At 49.7% G+C, this 15,395-nt stretch overlaps 2 pseudogenes; both read right to left on the reverse strand.

Moving 5' to 3' along the window:
- Positions 1 to 9,003: 9,003 nt before the first annotated feature.
- On the reverse strand, positions 9,004 to 9,184 carry LOC144669723 (U2 spliceosomal RNA; annotated as a pseudogene).
- Positions 9,185 to 14,310: 5,126 nt separating this feature from the next.
- LOC144669807 (U1 spliceosomal RNA) lies at positions 14,311 to 14,454 on the reverse strand (annotated as a pseudogene).
- Between the last annotated feature and the right edge of the window lie 941 nt (positions 14,455 to 15,395).

A 15,395-nucleotide genomic window follows, 5' to 3' on the forward strand; every position in this document is an offset into this window, starting at 1 on the left:
TTCAATCACATTCCAAACCATTTCAAAAACAACATTACAAGGGTACAATCCAGGTTAAACTTTTACAAAATGTATCACCAGGTGCATCAGTACAAACAATATTACAATCATTTACAGCCTTTCATTTTGATCTGTACAGCCCGAGGGGCTCTAAACAGTTCCCAGTCTCTCGGTGCGCTGTGGTAGAAAGGTCTTAGACAGCGACCCTTCCCCATTGCGCCTTTGCGGCAGCTGCCCCAAGCTTTAGTGCGTCCCTCAGCACGTAGTCCTGGACTTTGGATTGTGCCAGTCCGCAACAATCGGTCGGGGACAACTCTTTGTGCTGGAAGACCAACAAGTTTCGGGCAGACCAAAGCGCCTCTTTCACCGAGTTGATGATCCTCCAGCTGCAGTCGATGTTTGTCTCGGTGTGTGTCCCTGGGAACAGCCCGTAGAGCACAGAGTCCTGTGTCACAGAACTGCTCGGGATGAACCTCGACAGCAACCACTGCATCTCTCTCCAGACTTTCTTTGCAAAGGCACAATCCACAAGGAGGTGAACAACGGTCTCTTCCCCACCACAGCCACCTCGAGGGCAACGTGCAGAGGGGGTGAGCCTCCTGGCGTGTAGGAAGGATCTGACGGGGAGGGCCTTTCTCACCACCAGCCAAGCTACGTCTTGGTGCTTGTTGGAAAGTTCTGGCGATGAGGCATTCTGCCAAATGACTTTGACAGTCTGCTCGGGGAACCATCCCACAGGGTCCACCCTCTCCTTTTCCCTCAGGGCCTCTAGGACGTTACGTGCTGACCACTGCCTGATGGACTTGTGGTCAAAGGTGTTTTTCTGCATAAATTTTTCCACCAGGGACAGGTGTTGCTGTACGTGGCGCAGGTCTGGCCCATTCCTCACTCCTGCGCTGTGGCGATCACGCCAGCCATCTTCCGCTTTATCTGGAGGTCAAAAGTGGATCCTGTTTGCAGGGACATGATGTAAAAAAACTCTGGATGAAGGGGGAAAAAACATGCCCAACATCACCCTCATCCTGATGGCCACCTTTGTGTATGGCAGTATCAAGCTGTGTGTAGACCCAAACACCAAGCGTCACTACGTGCTGAGGTTCTACCTGTCCCTGGTGTTGCGAAGGATGGGTCTGGCCACCCTGCCGAGGAACGCTCCAAGTGCCGTATCACCTGCCCCGTGTGGAAAAACTTATGCAGAGAAACACCTTTGTCCGCAAGTCCATCAGGCAGTGGTTAGCACGTATCACCCTAGAGGCCCTGCGGGAAAAGGAGATGGTGGATTCCGGCGGACGGTTCGCCGAACAGACCGTCAGGGTCATTTGGCAGAATGCCTCATCACCAGAACTCTGAAGAGAGTGGCCGTGGTTCTTGTCGAGGTGCATCCCGAGCAGTTCCGTGACACAGGTATGGACTCTGTGCTCCAGGGGCTGTTCCCAGGGACACACGCCGAGACAAACATCAACTACCGCCGGAGGATCCACTCGGTGAAAGACACTCTTTGGCTGTCCGAAACTTGTTGGTCTTCCATTGCAAAGAGTTGGCACATTCCAAGGTCCAGGACTACGTGCTGAGGGACGCACTAAAGTTTGGGGCAAAGGCGTAATGGAGAAAGGTCGCTGTCTACGGTTGCGCTAGATGTGTCGTGTAACTGGCAGGTAATGGAAAATTTCGAGAAACACTCAGTCACAAGGGAGAACACGTGACAGGCATGAGAGACAATCCATGAGTCTTTGTAGCTGAGTTTCCGCGTGAGCAACTAGCTCACAGTGCAGAGGAGTTCTTCGATCGAGGCCTGCTGTATTTTTGTCTTTGCTTTCAGCTTGAGCAGTCAAAGAACAAAGAAGAAAAAAAAGTACAGCACAGGAACAGGCCCTTCGGCCCTCCAAGCCTGCGCCGATCGGTCTGTGGAGCTTGCCAGCTGACCAGGTATGCAGCTAAAGTCCTTCCACATCTACAGGGAAGGCAAAGTCAGCAGCGTTTCTCCCAGAGTGTAGAGAGTCCTTGGAACTCTCTTCCTCGAAAGGTGGTGGAAACAGAGTCTTTGAATATTTTCAAGACAGAGCTGGATAGATTAACAAGGCGGGGTTGGAAGGTTATCGCTGGTAGGCAGGAATGTGGGGTTGAGGTTACAATCGGATCAGCCATGATCTTCTGAGTAGTGGAGCAGGCTCTTGGGGCCCAGTGGCCTACTCCTGCTCCTAAGTTGTATGTTCAGACATGTAGGGGCATTACTTTTTACTGATTCCAGTGCTTCTCCTGCACTGAACCTGGAGAGTACTACGTCAGCTGCTGTTGAGTTGTTTCCTGATGCCCTGCTTTCTTTTGTACGAGCTGTCTAGCATCCTCGTTTATGGGCTTCCTTTGCTTGGCATTGGGCCTTCTTTTGGGCTGACTGTTGGTCTATTTCCTTTACGGGATGTCAGCATGACATCACCAGAAGGGAAATGTGTCATGTTATGAAGTCACAGTAAATAAGTCCAATGCATTATATCATTATAATAACACAAGATGATGATCAGCAGTGAGAAGGCAGGTGGCAGCAAGGATAAGTACAGGTACGACACAGCGAACAGCCTTAGATCCTGTTAAAATGTTGAAAATGTTTCTCCCCTTCTCGAAGATTATTTCCTTCAAAATTTTAGAAATCTTTCAGCTTCAACCAGAAGTCACACACAAGCCAAACAACAAAACCACCTGCGTGCACAGCACAGCACACCATCTGCCAGCCTGCAATGATGTCGGCTCTCTTTTAATCACCTTTTCCCCTCCCATCAGTCCTATTCAGCAGGCAAGCAAAGGAGCGCAGAAAATACATCTGCACGGCTGTTTCTAACTTCTAGAAAGGGAACAGCCTTATCCTAGGAAAGTGAAAAATACCTATACTGTCACAAAGTGATGAACTTGAACTGCAAAACACCACGCTTACCTGAGCTTGTGTCACAGTTTTTGCTGTCTATCTCAGCCAGTATTCTCAGTCGTCCATCCTGGCTTCTTGCTCTCTCTGCAGCTTTCAGATGCCTCCCCTTGGCCGGCCTCAGTGCTCGGTGATAGATCAGCGCTCGGTATTATTTCTGTCCTCAGTGGTAACTGCTAGGGGAGAAAGGCTTGACTTTTTCAATCACCTTTTACCTCAGTAAAATCCAAGTAGAACCTAAAGTGGCAATGCTTCTCCCTCTCAGCACCCAACATGTCTTGCCTTTTCTTCAGGTTGGATTTGAGGAAGCACTACAGTTGCTGCCTGGCTGCCATTTCAAGTACAGAGACAAGGGGCAGCCCCATGACCCCTCCCCCGACTCCTGCACAATATGCAAATGTAGCACATTGTCTGAGTGCAATTTGGGAGCTGAAGACGATTTCACAGTGGGATACAAGATATGAGGAGAGGTTTCCTCACAGACACACCGCCACATAAGCCCCTTTAAATTTGCGCGGCTGTGCAAAAAGTTTAATGGGCCCGCACACTTAAACAAATCGGTCACGCACTGTAATGACTCGCCTCATTCAGTTCAACAGAAATTAGGATCATGTTTTTAACCTGTGCCCTAGTTTTAAAATATTTTGTGTTCCATATTTACTTTCTCAATTTGTTATTAATTTACTTTACATTGCTTTATATTCTATTTTGTCTTGGACATGCATCACGGTTCGTTCAATCTCACTGGTTAAGAAAATTAAAATATTTAGTTTGATCAGGGTCTTACACTTGTCAAGAGGAGCCCTTTCAAATACTGGCCTGCTTTTGGAGGCCTGAAGTCACTGGAGCTGCACAAGTCAAGACGACTGAAGGCCTGATTCGCTGTGTAATATACTTTGCAGCATCTTGTTGCACTAGCAGGCAGGAAGGAGTTTTCAGCAATGCAGTTTAAAGGCTTGATACACTAAGTACACTTTCATTTCAGGTTTGTCATTTCAGGACGCTGCGTGTTTTTTTGCTCTGTTTTCTGACTCTGAAATTCTAATTCAGACTGTGGAGAAGAGCTGTTGTTGCTGCTGTTGGTTTTCTTTGTAACTGTTGTCGTTTTTTTGTGGAAAAATATACCTTATCCATAAAATATCTGAAAGAACATTACAAAACATTTCAAAATGGCCATCGCAAAAAGTGCAATCATATTCCAGTTTTTCAAATAGATCATGTCGCACCCTGCGACGCTTCAATACGATCAATGAACATTACAGACATTTCAACATGCTCATTACAGGCAGTCAGACAGTGCAATAGTATTCAAGTTATCTACATAGATCATGTTGCACTCTGAGGTGCTTCAATACAATTGTGATAAATGTAATATTCACCGCATACATTCAATGTGAGTCTTTCAGGCCGAGGGGTCCATACCTTTCCCAGTCCCTCGGTGCACTATGGCTGAAAGGTCTTAGACAGCGACCGTTCCCCACTGCGCATTTGTGGCGGCTGCCCCAAGCTTTAGTGCGTCCCTCAGCACGTAGTCCTCGGCCTTGGAATGTGCCAGCCAGTCTGCAACACTCTGCTGGGGACAACTCATTGCACTGGAAGACCAACAAGTTTCGGGCAGACCAAAGAGCGTCTTTCACCGAGTAGATGATCCTCCACCTGCTTGTCTCGATGTGCGTCCCTGTCCCTGGGATCAACACGTAGAGCACAGAGACCTGTGTCACAGAACTGCTTGGGATGAACCGCGACAAAAACCACGGCAACTCTCTGCAGACCTTCTTTGCAAACGCACATTCCACAAAGAGGTGAACAACGGTCTCGTCCCCACGACAGCCACCTCGAGGTCAACATGCAGAGAGGGTGAGACTTCAGGAAGGATCTGACGGGGAGGGCATTTCTCACCACCAGCCAAGCTACGTCTTGGTGCTTGTTGGAAAGTTCTGGAGACGAGGCATTCTGCCAAACGACTTTGACAGTCTGCTCGGGGAAACATCGCACAGGATCCACCATCTCCTTTCCCCGCAGGGCCTATAGGACGTTACGTGCCGACCACTGCCTGATGGACTTGGGGTCAAAGGTGTTTTTCTGCATAAAGTTTTCCACCAGGGACAGGTGGTACGGCACGGTCCAACTACTTGGAGCGTTCCGCGGCAGCGTGGCCACACCCATCCTTCGCTAAACCGGGGACAGGTAGAACCTCAGCACGTAGTGACACCTGGTGTTTGCGTACCGAGGGTCTACGCACAGCTTGATACAGCCGCACACAAAGGTGGCCATCAGTGTGAGGGCGATGTTGGGCACGTTTATTCCCCCTTTATCTAGAGGCTTATACAGCGCGTCCCTGCGGACACGATCCATTTTCGACCTCCAGATAAAGCGGAAGATGGCTCGGGTGATTGCCGTCGCGCAGCAGTCTGGAATGGGCCAGACCTGCGCCATGTACAGCAACAGCGAGAGTGCCTCACACCTGATGACCAGGTTCTTACCCGCAACGGAGAGGAAGCGTCGCTCCCAGATTCCCAGTTTCCTTTTCACCATAGACACTGGATCCTTCCAGTTTCTAACGCATACCCCGGTCCCTCCGAACCATATCCCCAGCACCTTCAGGCCGTCAGCACTGACGGTGAAGGGGACAAAGGATCGGTCAGCCCAGTTCCCAAAGAACACGGCCTCGCTCTTCCCACGATTTACCTTGGCTCCCGAGTCCAGTTCGAACTGGTCGCAGATGTGGATCAGTCTGCACACCGACAGCGGATCAGAACAGAAGACGGCGACATCGTCCATGTACAGGGAGGCTTTGATCTGAGTGCCTCCACTGCCTGGGATCGTAACTCCTCTAATGCCCGGATCCTTCCTGATGGACTCAGCAAAGAACAGGCGAGAGAGGACAGCCCTGCCTGACTCCAGATTTAATTGGAAAGCTATCTGATTCCCACCCATTGATTGAGACTGCGCTACTGATGTTAGTGTAGAGTAGGATCCAACTGGATCCAATTGCGAATTCCCTCCCCAAACCCCATTTTGAGAGCACATCCACCATGTAGGTGTGCGATATTCTGTCAAAGGCTTTCTCCTAATCCAGGCTGATGAGGCAGGTGTCCACACCCCTGTCCTGCACATAGGCAATCGTATCCCTGAGCAGCGCCAGGCTGTCAGAGATCTTCCTGCCCGGCACAGTGCAGGTCTGGTCAGGGTGTATCACCAATTCCAGAGCGGATTTGACCCGATTGGCGATGACCTTGGACAGAATCTTATAGTCCACATTCAGCAGTGAAATGGGTCGCCAATTTCTAATTTCCTCCCTTTCTTCCTTGTGCTTGTACATGAGGGTGATGATGCCTTTCCTCATGGATTCTGACATACTACCGGCCAGGAGCATACTCTCGTACACCCCTAGCAGGTCTGGGCCCATCCAGTCCCACAGAGCCCAATACAACTCCGCCGGCAAGCCGTCGCTTCTGGGGAGATTTACTCTTCTCGAAGGACTCAAGGGCCTAAGTCAGTTCGTCAGGAGTTCGCGGTTTGTCCAGCCTCTCCCGTGTACTGTCGCCTAAGACCTCCGTGATAGAGGACAAGGAGGACTGGGAGGCCGTGCTGTCCGTCGGCTTCACGTCATAAAATCCGGCATAAAAGGATTTGCTGATCCTCAAAATGTCGGACTGCGCTGACTTTACTGATCTGTCTTCTTCATTCAGGCTGCTGAACACAGAGCTCTCTCTCTGTTCCTTTTGGAAGAAGAAACGTGAGCACGTCTCATCCTGCTCCACGGAGCGGACTCTGGAACGGAAGATGTTCTTGGAGGCAAAGTGCGAGGCTTGCTGGCTCTTCACCTCTTGGAGTTCTTCCTTGACATCGACCCCCACCGACTGCAGCCGGAGCAGATTCTGCATGTTTTTCTGGAGTCGGGACATTTCCCTCTCTTCCTTTCTAGCTTTCTGGATGCTTTTGAGGATGAAAAACCTCTTGGTGTTTCCCTTGATCGCTTCCCACCAGTGTGTCAGGGACTCAAAGAGGGGTTTCATGGTTCTCCAACCTTCATAAGCCCTCTTGAGCTCCTCAATGTTCTCTGGGGTCAGCAGTTGCACGAATAGCTTCCATGCCCCCCTGCCCACCCTCAGGTCCTTCTCCAAGTGGCAGTCCGCCAGTAGGATGCAGTGGTCAGAGAAGAACACCGGCTTGACCTCGGTGGATCTGACTGTGAATGCACGGGACACAAACAGGAAGTCTATCCTGGAACGAATGGACCCGTCTGGCCGCGACCAGGTGTATCTACGCTGCGCTCCGTCTGCAGGGTTGCTGAAGACGTCGTGCAGCTTGGCATCCTTAACTGTTTCCATCAGGGATCTGGACGTAGCGTCCAATCTGCTTCCGGCCCTGCCGGATCGTCCAGCCGCATCGATGATGCAGTTGAAGTCACCGCCCAGAATGACCGGCCTGGAGGTCGCCAGCAGCAGTGGGAGCTGCTGAAAAACCTCCAGCCGCTCAGCTCCTTGTGACGGGCCATACACGTTAATTAACCGGAGTGGAGCGTTCTTGTACATTACGTCTGCTACCAGGAGTCGCCCGCCCACCACCTCCTTGACCTCGGAGACGGTGAAGTTGCCTCCCCGCAGCAGAATACCCAGGCCGGAGGAACGAGAGTCGTTTCCGCCCGACCAGATCGATGGCCCGTGGGACCACCACCGTGACCATTGCCTGTAGGAGCTGAACTGGATAACCTCACTTATCCACGTTAAACTCCATCTGCCAAATTTTGGCCCATTCACCTAACCTGTCCATATCCATTTGTAAATTTCTCATTTCTTCACTGCAACTTACTTTCCCACCTATTTTGGTGTCATCTGCAAATTTAGCTATGGTACCTTCTACTCCTGAATCCAAGTAAATAGTTGGGGCCCAAGGACCGAACCCTGTGGCACCCCACTAGTTACAGCTTGCCATCCACAAAAGACCCATTTATCCTGACTCTCTGCTTTCTGTTGGTTAGCCAAAGCTCTATCCAAGCAAATATATTACCCTTAGCTGCGTGTGATCTTATCTTGTGTATTAATCTTTTGTGCGGCACCTTATCAAATGCCTTCTGGAAGTCCAGACATACTACATCTACAGGATCGCCATTATCCACTTTGCTTGTCACATCTTCAAAGAACTCTAGCAATTTAGTCAAACACGATTTGTCTTCATAAAGCCATGCTGACTCTGATGGATTGCATTTTGACTTGCATTTTAGGAGGGTAGTGAAGGCATTGGAGAGAGTGCAGAAGAGGTTTACGAGTTTGGTTCCAGGGGCGAGGAAGTTGAGTTATGAAGTAAGATTGGAGAAGTTGGGACTGTATTCCTTGGGGAAAAGAAGTCTGAGAGGAGACTTGATAGAGGTATTGAAAATCATGAGGTATCTGGAGAGAGTAGATAGGGAGAAACTGCTTGCACCGATGAAAGGATCGAGAAGGAGCGGGCACAGGTTTAAAGTAACTAGCAGAAGAAGCAAAAGTGATAGGAGCAGCGAGTGGTCAGGGTCTGGAATGCACCGCCTGATAGCGTGGCGGAGGCAGGTTCAATTGAAGAGGGAATGAGATGATTATTTGAAAAGAAAGCATGTGCTGGGTTACGTGGAGAAGGCAGGAGAATGGCACGAAGTGAAATGTTCATTGGGAGAGCTGGTGCAGTCACGACGGGCGGAATGGGCTCCTTGTGCAGTGTAAGGATTGTGTGAACGTGGATGTAGACGTTTCCGAGTAGCTGTGTAAAGTGTGTGAGCTTTGAGGTGTGAGTTTTGACTGTTGCTGTATCAGCAGCAGCAGCAGCAGCGGGCGGGAGCGGCAGCAGAGAGCTGGTTGAAAATGTTGTGAGGCGAAAGGTGCAGCTGAGAGAGTGTTTGAGAGGTGTATTTGCAAGTGAAAGATGTTTTTGTATGAGTGAGGTAGAGTGTTTGTGAGATGAGAGTGGTGTCTGTGAGCGTTGGGTGAGCGTGCGTGTTTTTTGTGTGTAGATGGTGCGGGTGAGTGAGAAAGAAAGAAAGTTGGGTTTTGAAAAGTAAAGAAAGCAGATGTTTGTAAGAAAACTATTTTTAGCATTGAAAATCCCCTGGAAAGGGGTGGTGCACCATTCCCAGAGATACTGCAATACCGGGTCGATGCGTGGAGTGGACGGAGCAAGCCCCTATTCCATCTCCCTGCTCCAAAAATCAATTTAATATATGGTCCCCAGATAAGGGACGTATCAGATATTAAACTGATAAGAACAGATTTTTTTTTTTTTTTTTTGTAAAAATATACTTTATTCATAAAATATCTTCAATCACATTCCAAACCATTTCAAGAACAACATTACAAGGGTACAATCCAGGTTAAACTTTTACAAAATGTATCACCAGGTGCATCAGTACAAACAATATTACAATCATTTACAGCCTTTCATTTTGATCTGTACAGCCCGAGGGGCTCTAAACAGTTCCCAGTCTCTCGGTGCGCTGTGGTAGAAAGGTCTTAGACAGCGACCCTTCCCCATTGCGACTCTGCGGCAGCTGCCCCAAGCTTTAGTGCGTCCCTCAGCACGTAGTCCTGGACTTTGGATTGTGCCAGTCCGCAACAATCGGTCGGGGACAACTCTTTGTGCTGGAAGACCAACAAGTTTCGGGCAGACCAAAGCGCCTCTTTCACCGAGTTGATGATCCTCCAGCTGCAGTCGATGTTTGTCTCGGTGTGTGTCCCTGGGAACAGCCCGTAGAGCACAGAGTCCTGTGTCACAGAACTGCTCGGGATGAACCTCGACAGCAACCACTGCATCTCTCTCCAGACTTTCTTTGCAAAGGCACAATCCACAAGGAGGTGGACAACGGTCTCTTCCCCACCACAGCCACCTCGAGGGCAACGTGTAGAGGGGGTGAGCTTCCTGGCGTGTAGGAAGGATCTAACGGGGAGGGCCTTTCTCACCACCAGCCAAGCTACGTCTTGGTGCTTGTTGGAAAGTTCTGGAGACGAGGCATTCTGCCAAACGACTTTGACAGTCTGCTCGGGGAAACATCCCACAGGGTCCACCCTCTCCTTTTCCCTCAGGGCCTCTAGGACGTTACGTGCTGACCACTGCCTGATGGACTTGTGGTCAAAGGTATTTTTCTGCATAAAGTTTTCCACCAGGGACAGGTGGTATGGCACGGTCCAACTACTTGGAGCGTTCCGTGGCAGCGTGGCCACACCCATCCTTCGCTAAACCGGGGACAGGTAGAACCTCAGCACGTAGTGACACCTGGTGAAGACGGTGACGTCGTCCATGTACAGGGAGGCTTTAACCTGAGTGCCTCCACTGCCTGGGATCGTTACTCCTCTTATGCCCGGAACCGTCCTGATGGACTCGGCAAAGGGTTCTATGCAACACACGAAAAGAACAGGCGAGAGAGCACAGCCCTGCCTGACTCCAGATTTAATCGGAAAGCTATCTGTTTCCCACCCATTGATCGTGACTGCGCTACTGATGTTAGTGTAGAGTAGTTGGATCCAATTTCGAATTCCTTCCCCAAACCCCATTTTGGAGAGCACATCCCCCATGTAGGGGTGCGATATTCTGTCAAAGGCCTTCTCCTGATCCAAGCTGATGAGGCAGGTATCCACACCCTTGTCCTGTACAGAGGCAATCGTATCACTGAGCAGCGCGAGGCTGTCCGAGATCTTCCTGCCCGGCACAGTGCAGCTCTGATCAGAGCGGATCACCAATTCCAGAGCGGATTTGACCCGGTTGGTGATGACCTTGGACAGAATCTTATATTCCACATTCAACAGTGAAATGGGTCGCCAATTTCTAATTTCCTCCCTTTCTCCCTTGTGCTTGTCGATGAGGGTGATGATGCCTTTCCTCATGGATTCCGACATACTGCCGGCCAGGAGCATACTCTCGTACACTTCTAGCAGGTCTGGGCCCATCCAGTCCCACAGAGCCCAATACAACTCCGCCGGCAAGCCGTCGCTTCTGGGAGTTTTACTCTTCTCGAAGGACTCAAGGGCCTTAGTCAGTTCGTCAGGAGTTAGCGGTTTGTCCAGGCTCTCCCGTGTACTGTCGTCTAAGGCCTCCGTGATAGAGGACAGGAAGGACTGGGAGGCCGTGCTCTCTGTGGGCTTCACGTCATACAATCTGGCACAAAAGGATTTGCTGATCCTCAAAATGTCGGACCGCGATGACTTTACTGAGCCGTCTTCTTCCTTCAGGCTGCTGATCACAGAGCTGTGATCACACGAAAACTGTACAAATTACTGAGTAAGGCTGTGATTAATCAGGCGGCCGACGCCACGGGCGCCACTAGATTCAGGGGACATCCTGCTTTCCACCGCCAGAAGAGAGAGTTAGTTAACAATGTACTGACAGGGGTGAACACAGGGACTTCCCTGGTAAACTCTCTCGACATTCAAGGAATCAACTCCGAGGTCATGAATCTTAAAGGGATCATGAGGCAGCTTGCTCATAAGAGTAGCGAGGGGTGGTGAAACGGCACGGCCCTAGGGGGCAAGAGTGTGGCATCTGTATTGGAAAGCGTACACTTTATAGAGACCCATGCTAAAGCCACCAGCCAATTAACAGAAAGGGAGGAACGACAAAAGGACAGCACCCAAAAAAGCCAGCTTACGGCCAGTGGATGATCGGGCAATTAAGACACAATCTGGGCCAGATCCAAAGTGGGGAGGTACCGGGCTGGATCAACAGTGCCCGGTTGTGGGGGATGGCCAAGAACCCAGGCGTCATCGACGCATGTACATTGAAAGGAGTGACCAGGGTGTATGCGGTGATTCAGAAGTGCACCTCAAACCAAATGAACGTGATAGGTATGGGCAATCCCCTCAGTCACAGCAGACACGGGCCCACACCCTCAGTACCAAGTGGAGAACATTGGGTTAATCTGAGACAATGACTCCCTCCGGTACTACCCCATAGATATGCATGCCATACGCAAGAATGAGGGCATACACGGGGAATCACTGAGTGGGTGCAGGAGGAAAGGTAGCCTCACAATTTGCTCCCATCCAGTTGGAACGGGGGGGGGGGTGCTGGACAAATGCGGGTACAACCGAACGGAGGGTTGTATATTAGAAATTACCCACAGAGGAAACCATCACACCCGCTCAGGATACAAGGGAACCCCGGCTCCCAGTTACTATCAGACACAGCGTGAATAATGTACGTCCAACAAAGGGGTCAGGTCTCAGTCAACGCCTCCGACACACTCCACCATGCCCTGGAACACTATGAGGAACCTAAGCAGGCCCCAATTCCCCACCTTCCCGAAAGTCTGACAAAGTTTAAAGGTGACTTACGAAAGGTGAGGAATCAGCATTACGTGTTGCAGGCGGTGTTTAAAAGGCTAATCAATGATACGGAAGAGCACTTGAGAGATCCGACGGTGGGAGCAAGTGTGGCAATGGGGGCTGAATGTGGACATACACCCCTGGATCAGAATAAGCTCTCATATACTCGTCGCAGTGCAGCTAGTGTTAGCATTGTTTAACTCTAATTCTTTCAATGTCTTCTCCAGACAATCCAAAAAGTACCAGGGGACCATGAGTGGCGTACTGAGAGGCTGCGAGGAGACATTTGCGTTACATTATGGGACCAGCAACACTCACACACACACCGATTACACAATCCACACTGACATCACTAAAACTCACAGACGGAATCTCAGTAACAATCCACATGCTTTGCACAGTCTTGTGTTGGGGGTTTAGTGTTTGATATTTCGAACTGCAGTGACATTCCCGACAAGATGAGTTAAAGTTTTAACATTAACCAGAAAATGGCTGAAACATTGTTTTCCTGGGGTGAACACGTCAAAGGACAGGAAGAATCAGAAAGTTGTCCTGCCCTGGGATTAACATATCAATGGACAGGCCTCCTGGGGAGCAGATTGAGAGACATCCCAACATGCCAGGGGTGGAGTCTGCAAACTGCTCATTCAGGATATACCTGGCTAGGAACCCAATCCGAAAACCGCCTCCAGAGTGCGGAGCTAGTCCCCACTCTGGCTTAATGTGCGTGTGTGTTCCCTCTGTCTCAATCTGCTTTATAACTCTTTGACTTGTTTGTATTTGGATGTTGCTGAGTTGTAACTGAGAGTGATTCATTGGCTCTTGCGTTATTTTGTTTGAAAATGTTCTTTGCTCTCTGTTTTAATGGAATTAATTTTCTCCCCCACCCCTCAAAGAATTTTTATTTTGAAACCTGCAATCTGAAGATCCAGACTGGGACAAGGACTCTTCTTCTTCAGGAGTTTCCTGAGACCTTCTCCAAGGCCGTGCTCCATGGGCCCACGTGAGTTTGTGTCCGTTTCTTACCCCGAGATTTCAATTCCTCTCCGGGACCCTGGTTTTCGGTGGCTCCGGTTAACCAGTTCCTGTTGGACTGTGGGCCTGGAGTTTCAAAAAGAAAATCTTGGGGTTAAAGTAGCCCAGCCTTGCAATCTAAAACTTACATGTTAGCCTCCAGTGTGTGAGGAACAGGAGCCCCACAAGAGGAAATGAAAAGTCCTAAAGTGAAGCTGCCTAAAATCTTGTTATAATTCAGGGATAATGCGTGTAATTTGGGCTGTGCGATCATTCTGACGGTTAAACGGGATTCCCGGTGGTCATTTTACTGAGGGTTTAGGTTTCTATCTGTCTTTCTCCAGTTTTCTTTCTGTTTATTTCTTCGCTTTGCGCTATTTAAGCCTTCAAGGAATAATCACAGGTGAATTGATGGACCCACAGCAGGGGAAGTGAGCTGCAGAAGGGGCAGGGAAAGACTTTACACATGGGGAGAGGAGGCAGGAGTTTCAGAAGGTAGGAGTTACACAGGGGGCTGATTAAGGGGGAGATTATACAGAGGAGGTGGGAGGCTGCTGTTCGTTTCGGAGGGGGGTAATTTGAATGAACATGGGGACAGGGTGCTTGTTCATGTTTGAAATAGTGAGGGGTCGCTGCTACATGTTTAAAATGGTGAATGCATATGAGTTAATAGCTGACTGATATGAGTTTGTATTTATACAGACGTCCAGAGAGATAGGGGGTGGGGCGGTGCTGGGAGTGTGGGGACTGTTGTGATGGTGGGTTGGGTGTTAGATGGGGGTTGTTTGAGAGAGATTTTTGAGTGGGCAAACGTGGGGTTAAAAATGGCGCGAGTAATTTGGCAGCCACAAAACAAACAGTCTGGCGAAAATGATGCAGAGATGGAATAATTGTCGGCTGATAATGACAGGGAGGAAAAGAATGGGGGTTGGATAATATTTGCGAGGAGGAAAGAAAAAACTAAATAACCAGTCCAGTATAGATTTTGAAGAGCACACATTGGGGGTTATATATTTCTTTTGTCAGAAAATGTTGCTGACAGGAAATAGAACACAAAATGAAAGATATGATGAAATCCATTCTTTGAATTGTGAATAGGGGAGAGCGCGAACGCAGTCCCCCAATACCACAAATTTTGCAGTCGAGTATCCCGCATTTGGGGACATCGCAGGCGTTAGCACACCCGAAGTGCAATGGGCTAGCCTCGTCCTGGGAGAACCTTTTTTTTTGCAAAAATATACTTTATTCATAAAATGTCTTCAACCACATTCCAAACCATTTCAAAAACACCGTTACAAAGGTACAATCCGGTTCAACTTTTACAACATGTATCACCAGGTGCATCAGTACAAACAATATTACTATCTTTTGCAGACATTCATTTTGAGCTGTACAGCCCGAGGGGCTTTAAACAGTTCCCAGTCCCTCGGTGCGCTGTGGCAGAAAGGTCTTAGGCAGCGACCCTTCCCCATTGCGCCTTTGCGGCGGCTGCCCCAAGCTTTAGTGCGTCCCTCAGCACGTAGTCCTCGGCCTTGGAATGTGCCAGTCTGCAACACTCGGTCGGAGACAACTCTTTGCGCTGGAAGACCAACAAGTTTCGGGCAGACCAAAGAGCGTCTTTCACCGAGTTGATGATCCTCCAGCTGCAGTTGATGTTTGTCTCGGTGTGCGTCCCTGGGAACAGCCCGTAGAGCACAGAGTCCTGTGTCACAGAACTGCTCGGGATGAACCTTGACAGAAACCACTGCATCTCTCTCCAGACCTTCTTTGCAAAGGCACCATCTACAAGGAGTTGAAGAACGGTCTCATACCCACCACAGCCAACTCGAGGGCAACGTACCGAGGGGGTGAGACTCCTGACGTGTAGGAAGGATCTGACGGGGAGGGCCTTTCTCACCACCAGCCAAGCTACGTCTTGGTGCTTGTTGGAAAGTTCTGGCGATGAGGCATTCTGCCAAATGACTTTGACAGTCTGCTCGGGGTACCATCCCACAGGATCCACCCTCTCTTTTCCCTGCAGGGACTATAAGACGTTACGTGCCGACCACTGCCTGATGGACTTGTGGTCAAAGGTGTTTCTCTGCATAAATTTTCCCACGAGGGACAGGTGGTACGGCACGGTCCAACTACTTGGAGCGTTCCGCGGCAGCGTGGCCAGACCCATCCTTCGCAACACCGGG

Source organism: Cetorhinus maximus, chromosome 29, assembly GCF_964194155.1.
Source record: "Cetorhinus maximus chromosome 29, sCetMax3.hap1.1, whole genome shotgun sequence".
Classification (NCBI taxonomy): domain Eukaryota; kingdom Metazoa; phylum Chordata; class Chondrichthyes; order Lamniformes; family Cetorhinidae; genus Cetorhinus; species Cetorhinus maximus.